The sequence below is a fragment of the Sciurus carolinensis genome, chromosome 12 (genome assembly GCF_902686445.1).
Source record: "Sciurus carolinensis chromosome 12, mSciCar1.2, whole genome shotgun sequence".
NCBI lineage: Eukaryota > Metazoa > Chordata > Mammalia > Rodentia > Sciuridae > Sciurus > Sciurus carolinensis.
The window spans coordinates 100,702,613-100,715,075 of NC_062224.1; the positions used below are offsets into that span (position 1 = coordinate 100,702,613).

The 12,463-nt window shown below is 39.3% G+C and overlaps 1 pseudogene; it reads left to right on the top strand.

Annotated features, from left to right (window-relative positions):
* Positions 1-6,615: 6,615 nt before the first annotated feature.
* On the top strand, positions 6,616-7,855 carry LOC124962252 (dnaJ homolog subfamily A member 1-like; annotated as a pseudogene).
* The last annotated feature ends 4,608 nt before the right edge of the window (positions 7,856-12,463 follow it).

Genomic DNA, 12,463 nt, shown 5'->3' on the forward strand with positions numbered 1-12,463 from the left:
TCGATTTATTAAAGGTTTTGATCACCCCTACCTTAGAAAATTAAAAGGAAAGGAAGCCACAGACTCCAATATTGTTGCTCTCAGCTATTTGCTGGGACTTCCCTACATTCCTTAGAACTGACTTATCTCCTTATCTCACTCACCTGCCTAGCTCAACTAGTTGAGGAAAGTTCCAAGTTGTTTGTTTAGGTAAGCATCAAAGCTTGGGATGCTGATTTGTACCTAACAGACCTTTGATCCTGTGCACCTTGATTTAGAAATCAAACTGGAACCTAACAAGAAAGATTTGTCTCTTCCGCTACTTTCTGGTCTCAGAGAGCCCGGAAATACCAAGAGCAGCTTCAGGGTAGTTTAGAACTTCTGCTTCCTATCCTGGATAAAAGCAGAAGTGGAGAAACATGAAAATGTTCACCAAAAAGCACAACAACCTTCTGCAGTCCACCACAACATCAAGGTTAAATTTAGTTCAAATGTTGCCTGTTTACTTAACCAGTTAAAGTTTATACAACACCTTTTAAAACCAAAACAAAGCCTACAGGAAGCTTTTAGATCACCAAACATCTGCTGGTTCTCTGGAAAATCTGAGAGAGAGTGAGGGACCTTCTCTAGGAGTGACCTCTGGGATGGAGTGTGCTGGCAGGATGATCGGTTAGTAGCCTGGACAGCAATAGGGAGTGTTCAGTTTCCAGTTCCTCCAGGGAGCTGTTCTCAAACTTTGTGTGCCTCGGAATCACACAGGGGCTTGTTAAATGTAAGCTGATGGGCCCACCCCACCCCAGTCAGATTTAGTGCTGGAACAGAGAACTAGCATTTCTAACAAGTTGCCGGGAGATGGCTATTCTGTTCCTCTGAGGACCACATCTGGAGAAGCATTGCTCTAAGCCATTTGGCCTGTGAAAACAGGGAAACTCTTCAAACCTTAGCAAATGTGGAGATTTCATTTTAAAGAGGAAGCAAGACCCAAAAAATGAGGAGCAGAGTGTTCAGACTTAGCTTTACTTGGGATTTGAATCTGGATCTGTCCAAAGCTATGAGTCCAGGCAAGATGTTTAACCTTCCCAAACCTTACTTTCCTTAACTGTAAATTGGGGTGTAATAATTTCTGATGCTGGTACTCAAATAAAATATTTTTATGATTTTATGTCAGGTGTCTGGAACATGGTCCTCCATAATTGTTGCAATTACTTTTAAATAACACTATAGGTTAAAAACACATACAGAAATGCAAATCAAAACCACCCTAAGATTTCATCTCACCCCAATTAGAATGGTGATTATCAAGAATACAAGCAACGATAGGTGTTGGTGAGGATGTGGGGAAAAAGGTACACTCATACATTGCTGGTGGGGCTGCAAATTAGTGCAGCCACTCAGGAAAGCAGTGTGGAGATTCCTGAGAAAACTTGGAATGGAACCACCATTTGACCCAGCTATCCCACTCCTTGGCCTATACCCAAAGGACTTAAAATCAGCATACTACAGAGATACAGCCACATCAATGTTCATAGCTGCTCAATTCACCATAGCCAGATTGTGGAACCAACCTAGATGTCCTTCGATTGATGAATGGATAAAGAAATTGTGGTATATATACACAATGGAATATTCCTCAGCCATAAAGAATAATAAAATTATGGCATTTGCAGGCAAATGGATGAAGTTGGAGAATATCATGCTAAGTGAGATAAGCCAATCCCAAAAAAACCAAAGGTTGAATGATCTCTCTGATAAGTGGATGATGATACATAATTGGGGGGTGGGTGGGAGGGAGGCAAGAATGGAGGAAGGATGAATTGTATAGAGGAAAGAGAGGTGGGAAGGGTAGGAGGAAGGAAAAATAACAGAATGAGACAAACATCATTATCCTATGTACATGTATGATTACACAAATGGTATGACTCTACTTCATGTACAACCAGAGAAATAAGTTGTACCCCATTTGTTTACAATGAATCAAAATAAATAAATTATTTAAAAAGTACATATATGTTAAAAACATATATGTATTTATATATATATATAAATTCATAGGTAAGCAATACTCTTTGAGATCTAAGCATAGGAGAAATCTTAGGACACAATCTGGGTTTGTTTTGGATTTAAATTAAATAGAAAGAGTTTGACACAATTGAAAGAACTATCTTTCTGTATCTTTCTGTATTCAAATAAATAGTTTTTGTAAGATCCCTGATTCTTTCTTGAAACCTATCCCTAATTTCCATTTCTTTACTGCCATCTTAAACTTTAATCTATTGTCTTTATTCTATTTGTTGCTGCTTTATTCCTGATATTTACACCAAAAGCCAAAACTTTTTCTAACAAGAAAAAAATTCTAGTGTCCCTGGACATCTGTTTAGTGGAGTTAACAAATCCACTTCCTCAAGTTTGCCCGCCTTGTGAACAGGGGATCGTGGACTGTGGCTAGATATAGGAAGTGGGCTGCCATTTTAAATTGGTTAGTCCCAGTGTCTTCCCTCTATAGAGAATCAGCCAAGAATGAGAAGGAATATCAGCCATACGTTTTCTAACCAGACCCTATATTATTGGAAGAAGAGGAATCTGCCCAGGAACATAGACTGTCTCCACCACAGCTGTGTATTTCTTCTCCCTTCTTATAGATCCGAGCCCTAATCCATTGTCAAGGGACTAAGACTAGGCCATTATTAAAGGGACTTTTATTGTCAGTGGACTTGAAAGAGTTTTCCTGGTGTTAAAATCTTCTAAGGCAACGTGTGATGCAAAAGGTAAACAGGTGACAATTCGAATTGCATTTATCTGGAGTGATTCTGTATCCTCACCCTGGACCCAACCCACTAGATCAAAATCTGCATTGTTTGTTACAAGTAATCCCCAGCCCACTACAGTTTAGGAACCACCACGGCAGTTTTGCCTTGTATGGACACGCTACTGCATCTCAAGTTTGTGTGTGTGTGTGTGTGTGTGTGTGTGTGTGTTGGGGGGGGGACTATTACTAGTCAAGAAATGAGAGAGAGAGAGAGAGAGAGAGAGAATATGAAGATAGATAGGAAAGAAGGTAAGGAAGGACGGAGGGAAGAAGGGAGAGAGGGAAAAAACTACCTGAAATGAAGGACATGTTAATTGGCTTTATCGTGGTAATCATTTCAAAGTGGATGAAGTCTACCGAAGCATCAAGTTGACAATCTGAACATAAATGGAATTTTATTTGTCAATTATACATACATAAGCTAGAGAAAAACAGTATTCAGTGAATGGTACAAAATTTTACTGAAACTCGGGACTATGAAGTGCTTGCCATTGAAACACTGTGCATTAATATCTGACCTTGGCTTTCCCTGTTGTTAATGGTAGTTTCTAAGATAAACTGAGTTTTCTATAAAAATAAATCCAGTGTTAAGAATCATAATTTGTACCAGACTGGGGAGGGGGGAGGATCCTCGCTCCAAGGATGCAGTTGAAGTGGTGCTCTTGCCAGAAGCTATATACCATTCTGCAATTTATTTTCCTTGTAATAGAAGAAAGGACTTCAAAGCCCTAAGTACACACATATGCTCCAAGTATGTCTCAAATCTAAATGAAGGAACCTCCAAACCAGCTTCCACAGGATATTATTGACAGTTCTATAATCTACATTATGAAATAACATAGGAACGAGGTCAGATAGGGATCAAGAGATGACATCAATGATAAGAGCCAAGAAGAGTGAGGTGTGAAAAATGAACTTTCTAAAATACAAACGTGATCAGCAACTCCCCGTCACCTTCAGGATAAAATCCGAGTTCCTTGCCATGTCCTGCAAGCCCCCTCACCCTCCAAAAAAACACCTCTACACAGCAAGTGCTCATTTCAAAAGCCAAGAAAATCACGTGGAAGCAGAGTATCACCAAGAAACAGAAGGCACAGTTCTGTGAAGGAAGTGGTGACGTCCCAGGTCCTCTTTGCCGCTGATCTTGTCACTGCTGTCATCTGTGAATTCTGAGTCGAGCAAGATGGTGGCTGAAATCCACAGTGGTGTCACATCTTCTTAGTCCACTTGAATTTCTGCTTCATTGACAGAACAGCTGAGTCTGTCCACAAGGCTTATGATTGGTCTGTTTTCCATCTTCTTTCTTTATGAATTGGGTCATGGATCAACCAGTTTAAAAGTAATCACTAATAACTTGAACTCTGATATCTTCCTAAAGTGGAAAAGGAATTTGGGGCAGTGGAAAGCAAACCGTGAAACTCATGTTCTCTTTTGCTTTACTGGAATATAGGCTTTTAAAAGGAGATGTTTAGTCCTTTACCCACCTGCTCCTTTGAACATTCACTTGAGAAAAATCTTTTAAATTTCAACTGAGCTGTAAAACGTTCAGTTTTCATACGCCACATGGAAGTAACTCGAGTCTGAACTGATTCTGAATATCAGAAAATCCTCTTTGTAGCCCCTTATCAGAGGACATTTTTGTATCTGTCACAGTAATATTAAGAGTATCTTTAGTACATGAGTCCTCCTGAAGCCTTTTTCAAAAGACATGTGTTTCTAAAGAGACCTTAAAAAAAGAAATCCAATAAGAACAGAGATAATACAGCAGTAGTATAATATATAGTAGTCCTTTTTTTCATAAAGGAAAAAAAGAACATTATGATTGTTCTATAAAGATCTCTTAAAAGAAATTGTTCCTAAATAAATTCTGAAGGAAGTCCTTGCTACTTAAATAAAATTCTAAAATGAGTTTCAAGGTTTCAGTACCACTACACGAATAAGTCGACTACAAAATACACCATCATGAAAGCCCCTAGCAAGAATATGTCACCACTGTGTTGCCACTAGCTACTCTAAATTTCATCCAGAACAATCCAGGCCCCAGAAAAATCCAGTTCAATCCTAAGGAGAGACCTTTCTAAAACCTGAATTCTGTGAGAAGCCAGCTTCTTGGAGTCCTCTTGTGACTTCCTGTCCTGTGCCTCCTTATTTTGTGTCTCCTGTCCAGCAGCTTCCATCATTGAGGATGTACATTCACAAAAAAGAAAATCAAAAAGAAAAAGAAAAACAAAACAAACAACCAAAAAAGAACAGAACACTGCTCGCTTACATCTGAGGAGCATCCGGGCAAAATTCTGAGACTCAACAGTGACATTCCAATGAACCATATACATGGTCAAGGTGCTGACAATGGTACCTCGATGGCATTGTGAACTAGGTAGAGTTTTGAACTGGTAGAGCTCTGTTCTGGTGGGAGAAAAAGAGACCCAGTCCAAGTGCAGTCATTAGGATTTGCACTCTTTTGGAAAGAGAAGATGAAGCCGAGTCTCACCAAGATCCAAATAAGGTACTATAGGACTATGGAAGTTTGCATCATGTACAAGCAACAGAGGAAAGACATTCTGTATGACTACCTTGATATGCTCACCAGAGGAAACTTCCATCTTGCCTGATGGGTTAGAGGAAACTGGAGAAGCCTGAATCTTATCTGGATTTATATTAGAGAACAACTAGTGGGAGACAGGAAAAGAAAACTGTTAAGCAAAGGATAAAAGGTTGCAGGATTCAAGATAGCCTGTGTGAGCTGAGTTCATGATGATGATCTGGGATAGAAAATTGAAGAGATCCACAATGCTAAGGATGAGACCTCCCCTGGAATTTTCTTAGGATATTGCAATAAACATTTTAATTTCTTAGATCGGTTCCATTACCTGGCTGGTATTGTTTTGACTGTGACACTGTCTACAAGGGATCCTTTGTTCTCTAAGGTCTACCGGGAAACCATGATCTTTTGTTGAATCCCCTACTCTGCGAGAGACACTTTGCTGGAGACCATACACTCTCTATTAACAACTGTCTTCCTTCTTTGAAGTCTCCATGAAAAATTGGGAAAAGACGCAAGGGTGCCTATGCATATGTACATGTGCACGCACACCACACACAAACACACAATTAATTATTTTCTTATTGTTGGTCTCTTTGGGATCTAGTTGAAACAAATAGCATAAAATGTCACTTTTTTGTATCAATCTAATATTTGTCTACTCACTTTATGTACCATATTGGTAAACAATATAAGATTAGTCACTATTGAAAATGGTTTTATTAATGTATAAAAATTGCACGTAAGGTACAGTATGATCTTTCAATACATGTACACATTGTGTTCTGATCAAACCAGAGTAATTAATGTTTCTATCTCCTTATCTCCTAACCTTGTTTTGTGCTTGAAGATTTCAAGCTCCTGTCTTCTAGCTACTCATAAAATATTTAATAGGATATTGTGAACTGTAATTACCCTACTGTGCTGCAGAACACTAGAAAATGTTTAAAGAGCTAGAAATGCTAACTACCTGATTTGATCACTATACATTGTAGATATATAACAAATTATCACACTGTATCTCAAAAGTATATACAATTAAAATGATAAAAAAAATTTTTTTAAATAAAATTCTTAGTCCATTTTAAGGCAAAGATTGTTAACTGGGAATGAAACAACTTTTATTTTTCTATTGGGACTTATTTACTTCCTAAAAGAATTAAAAGACAGGGAACGTTCCAGAATGCTTGGTAGGAGGCAAAGGAGCTGCGGCTACCAGAGCTGCCCACAGTTATGTGCTCCTTCCCACTCCCCCACTCGGCCCCAGCCTGCTCACTGGCTGCAGAAAATGGTGAAAGACACCACTTATGATGTTTTGGGGGTCAAACCCAATGACCCTCCAGGAAGAATTAAAAAAGGCTTACAGGAAACTGGCCTTGAAGTACCACCCTGGTAAGAATCCAAGTGAAGGAGAAAAGTTTAAACACATTTCTCAAGCTTATGAAGTTCTCTCTGATGCCAAGAAAAGGGTATTATATGACAAAGGAGGAGAACAGGTAGTTAAGAAGGGTGGAGCAGGTGGTGGTTTGGGCTTCCCATGGACATCTTTGATATGATTTTTGGAGGAAGAGGAAGGATGCAGAGAGAAAGAAGATGTAAAAACGTTGTGCATCAGCTTCCAGTAATGTTAGACGATTTAAATAATGATGTAACAAGAAAACTGACTCTGCAAAAGAATGTGATTTGTGACAAATATGAGGGCTGACATGGTAAGAAAGGAGCAGTAGAGGGTTGTCCCAGCTGCCCAGGTACCGGAATGCAAACAAGGATTCATCCGATGAGACCTGGGATGGTTCAGCAAATCCAGTCTGTGTGCATGGAGTGCCAGGTCACTCCATGGTGGGAACGGATCAGTCCTAAAGATAAATGTAAAAGCTGCAATGGAAGGAAAATAGTTCGAGAGAATACTCTAGAAGTTTATATTGACAAAGGCATGAAAGATGGACAGAAGATAACATTCAAGATAACGGTGAAGGAGACCAAGAGCCAGGACTGGACCCAGGAGATATTATCATTGTGTTAGGTCAGAAGGACCATGCTATTTTCACTCTACCGGAAGAGCTTTTCATGCGTTTGGACATACAGCTGGCGGAAGCATGATGTGGCTTCCAGAAGCCAATATCCACTCTTGATAATCGAACCATAGTCATCACCTCTCATCCAGGTCAGATTGCCCAGCATGGAGATATAGAGTGTGTGCTAAATGAAGGCTTATCGTAGACCATGTGAAAAAGGTCGCCTAATCATGGAGTTTAAGGTAAACTTTCCTGAAAATGGCTTTCTCTCACCTGCCAAACTCTCTTTGCTGGAAAAACTCCTACCTGAGAGGAAGGAAGTAGAAGAGACTGATGAAATGGAAAAGGGAGAACTGGTGGACTTTGATCCACATCAGGAAAGACGGCGCCATTATAATGGAGAAGCATCTGAGGGTAATGAAGATCATTTCAGAGGTGGTGTTCAGTGTCAGTCTCTTAATGGGGCCAGGGAATAACACTCACTGCAGGCATTCTATATGCAGTAGTGAGTGAGTGGAGGACTATAATCATAATATGCTCACTACTTGCTATTGTTTTTGTTTTAATATTCAATTACAGTAGTGTTTTAAAAGTTAAATGAAGAATAAACACAAATATAAAAGCTCTGACTTTGCCCAGTATGTACCATGACTTCAGTGTACAAGAAGTTGTTTAATACCTGTAAAAACTACTTTTAAAAAGTTCCCCTAGTATCTGTTAGGCCATACCCTGTAATTGATTTCAGCTGTGTATGTGAGCGAACTTAAACTGAAATACTAAGTATATGTGTTGATTTCAGTGTATGACCCTTCATTGTTAAGATATAAAATTAAAACTCTATTTAACTGGCAATCAGAAAAAGAAAACAATTTTTAGAGGAGTGGTGGTCTGTCTAGTTATTTGTATTAAGTGGGATTCATTGTGACGCCTCTGCATTCTATTGCCTCAGCTAAATTGAAGGAGGCATAACATAATTTTGCTTCTGGTATCAGTGAAAGAAATGATACCTTTCTAAAGAAGATGTTTATCATTATATGTTGCTTCTTAAGAGCTTGCACTTGTAGAATTGCATTCCCTTCTATTGTGCCATATTTAAAAAAAATATATATATATATACGTATAAAATTGTGTTGACCAATCCTGGCTACATTAATCTTCCCTTCTCTTTGGACCATGATGAACCTTCTTAGTGAATTCCAGAGCTGGAAAGCAGAAATTAAAATGAAGAGACCTATACATGGAGAAGTAGTTTGCATGTATAATACAGGAAGGTGTTTCTTAGGTATGTTACAGGCTTACTTTAAACCATTTGACTTACTCTCCAAAGTAACTGTAATTTGATGTTGGTAGTCTAGCAAATATGATGTGAACAGCTTTAACTATATGTTTAAAAGTCATCATATGTTTACATGCTTAAATCTGGATATCAGAATTTAAGCAATTCTTGGAATGTATGAATGTCTCCTCAGTATACTGATTACAAAGCAAAAACAAGGGAATTAAAAGACAAAATATATGTGCAAATTATTTATTCTATTAATAATATGGAACTTGTAACTCCCGACTTGTTTCAAGTGGGTGATAGGAACCTCTACTCAACGTCTCCCAACCCCAAGTTAAGTGCAGATAATCAACTGTATGATAAGCTGAGATGGATAAAAATGCTCTAGTTCTGAGGTATATATTCCTTTCTTTAAGACAGATTTCCTACTTCAAAAGTAAAATTACTTTATCTGCCTAGAAGAATTCATGTCAAATGAAGAGTACTTTAAAAGAAAATGCACTTAACTCACTTTGCTATTTTATTATAACTTAGAACTTTATTGGGTGCAGCAATGACAATACTCTAGAACCTATGAAAATCTTGCTCATTGATGGCACAATCCAAAAGCTGGAGATACGCATGAACACATTTAATGCCATCAGTTCCAAGGTATGATATACCTTCAAGAGCTAGTAACAACCCACAGAGTATAAAGAAGCAGAGGACAGCTTCACTGTTGCAAATTCTACAGGACACAGAGGATGTGCACCTCAAAGAAGCTGAACACCTTGCATGAAATGAACAAGTAGAATCTCATAAGTTTGGGCTAAGGAAGTCATTTTAAATAACAAAAGCCTGTATTATGAAATAATATACATACATACTTATTTTATTATTCTAATGTACCAAAGCAAAAAATCTTGATAAAAAGTCTAGAAAAACTCATTTAATGATAGCCTAAATGATATTTTGATTGATTATCTGAATATCAGTTATATTTCCAAGCATTCAAGGATATGTTCAAAATATTTAAGTGTGGTAATTTATAGTAGTGACTTATCTATGAAGAACTGTACTACACTGGGGGAACTACCTACCCATCGATGACCTTCAGTGTTCTCTAATATGGGAGACAGCACCCGTCACTGAAGCCAAAAAGCTGACTTCAGCTCTACTTTGGACCCCTGTTCCCCCACCCCTGTTCACCTACTTACCAAAGTATTTTGCACTTAGCTCTCTTTCCCCCTTGTCTGCCTGGAAAGTCCCACTTTTCCTTCCCATTCACAATTCTGTGTGACCCAGCCTGACTCTCCAAGACACACTAAGGATTTCCTAATATCCAATATGCTTTAGCTACAGTACAGTACATTACTAGGTCATAACATTATAAGTATTGAAACCTCTCCTCCTTTAGAAAGGGGGTGAATATGTTGAAGGGGCAAATACAAGCTGACATCCACAAGAGGGAGCCATAAATCAGCAATCAGAGACCAGAAACAAATAAGAGATTCAAGGATCTATTAAAATGGCACCTGGAAGGTCAAGCTATTACCTGGGGAGTTGGGGGAGGGAGGGAGGAGAGAAGTGGGCGAAGGTTAGTTAAAGGAAGACAGTCCAGAATAATTGTCACAAACGGGTGGATCGGAGGCCTGTTTTCCTTCTTTCTTTCTTTTTAAGATATTTTTTAAGTTGTCAATGGGCCTTTATTTTACTTAGTTATTTTTGTGGTGCTGAGAATTGAACCCAAATGCCTCAGACATGCTAGGCAAACGCTCTAACCACTGAGCAACAACCCCAGCCCACAGGCCTATTTTCTTAAGGGGATTCTGGTACAGGGGGACATTAAGCTGTGTAATGTGAAGGCAAGGCCACCAGTCAGGGGTGCTCCGTTGATGTACCCAGTGGGTGACCAGCTCTTTGGGAGGCAGAATTCCGACCCTCTCTGCTGCTTCTTCTCCCGCTTCTTGAACATCACAGAACTTTTTGAACATTGTGACCCAGAGAGGAGAAAGGGCGTGAAGCTGAGCAATCTGGGTGAATCCTTTGGGGCATGTCACAGCAAAAGACTGGATGTGGGAAGGGCTGATTGTTTCATGGTTCCCTTTGGCCATGTCATCCTAGCTGCATCACAGATGTAGTAAAAACGAACCAACTATCATTTTATTTTACCAGTGGAGGAAGTATCCAAGTGGGGGATAGTTCATGGCTGAATAAAGTGCTATTTGGACTCGTGCTGAAGCGTTGTTAGGATGTTATGTAACAGAGGAAGAAGCTAAGGGACGGCAGGCGGCTGGCTCTGGAGCACGTATTATCTTCCCGCGCTTCACCTCGCGGGCCTGGGCCTGTTCCCTTGGTGTTCCCACGAAGCCCTGGAGCTGCCTTCTCCCGTCCTTGGCTCTGTTACTGAGAACCAGTCAGTTGCTGTTGCTTAGCTCCTGGGAGCATCGCGAGGAAGTTCAATCAGGGTCGGCAGGCTGGTTTGCTCTTCCCCCTGCCTGGATTTACTCTGAAACCGACTTGTCCTGCCAAACGGAAGGAACTCCTCATTGTCTTTTCACACTTGAGCTTCCCTAACGCAAGGGCTATCTTAGGAGCTGGCCTTAAGCCCCAGACCTGTCGCACATTCCACGTAGGTATTTGTTTTTTCCTGGAATGGTGAGGGAATCAAGGCCTGAATTTATGAAATAGTAGGTGAGAATTTCTAGAAGAACAGGGTGTTTATCAGGATGGATGGTGGTGGTTTGAAGTTGCTTTCACTCCTTTTTGAGTCTGTTATTCTCTGAGGATTTTAACCCCATGTTGCTGAAACTTTATCACAAAAATGACTTAATGATGAAACTTTCAGGAGAGCAAGCTGTTAGTAAGCCCTGTATCTGATGTGTCTCCAGCAACATTCTATGCCTCTAATTTAGCTGTTTCTTCAGACAACCGAAATGTAATTTTAAATGCAAAAATATTAGATCTTGAAGAAGCTATAATCAGAAAAAAAAACTCCATGAACACAGAATTATAAAATAGTAGGGTGAAATGGTCTTAAAGATCACTACAGTAATTAATACATCCTGTCATTTTCCAGATGAGGACAGTGTTTGTACCTGGTGACAGAACTCATTAATGGACAGCTAGGACAAGAACACAGGTCCTCTATTCCCCAAAGTCGGAGTCTGTATTACAGAAAATTCTAGATCACTACAATCCACCCTTCCAAACTGCAGATTGTGTCTTGAGTCATGCATGCTTCATATTATAAGTATTATAGCCGGTATCTAGCGTGAAGGGTATGTCCCATGCATCTCCCTAAACATATCCAAACTTTTTTTTTTTTTTAGTTTTGTACAGTGCATTTGGCCTTTATTGTCAACTTTTAGCATAAAAGAAAGGCTGGAGGTGGGGTTCTAGAAAATGGCAATCTCCTTTGCATCTGATATCTTAGCTCTTCCTCAGATCTTGTTTTGAGGTAGCCAGTTTAAGCTTCATCTTTGAAACTCCTTCGTTTTCATTTAAATGGGAAGGTGTGTTATCCCTGACCTTTTTACCTGTTGAAACCTTTGTCTTGTTTGGTCATGAGAGTTTAAGTGCAATTTAACACCTAATAAGAGAAGAGATACAATTAGAACACTGTGACTATTTTGTTATCTTGAGTAGTACTTTGCAGAAAATCATGGGAAATAGCAGTTCTCCAGTTGTGAGCTAAATCCTTGTTAATGCTGAAAGATCACCACTACCCTCTCTCAACTCAGTCATCAAGGTATCTGATCTTAATGTCTCTATGCCAAAAGAAGGTGTGGTTGTCTCCCTGGATGTATGAAGGCAGTAAGCATATGCCAATTAAATTAAAAAGATGGAGATTGTTAAAG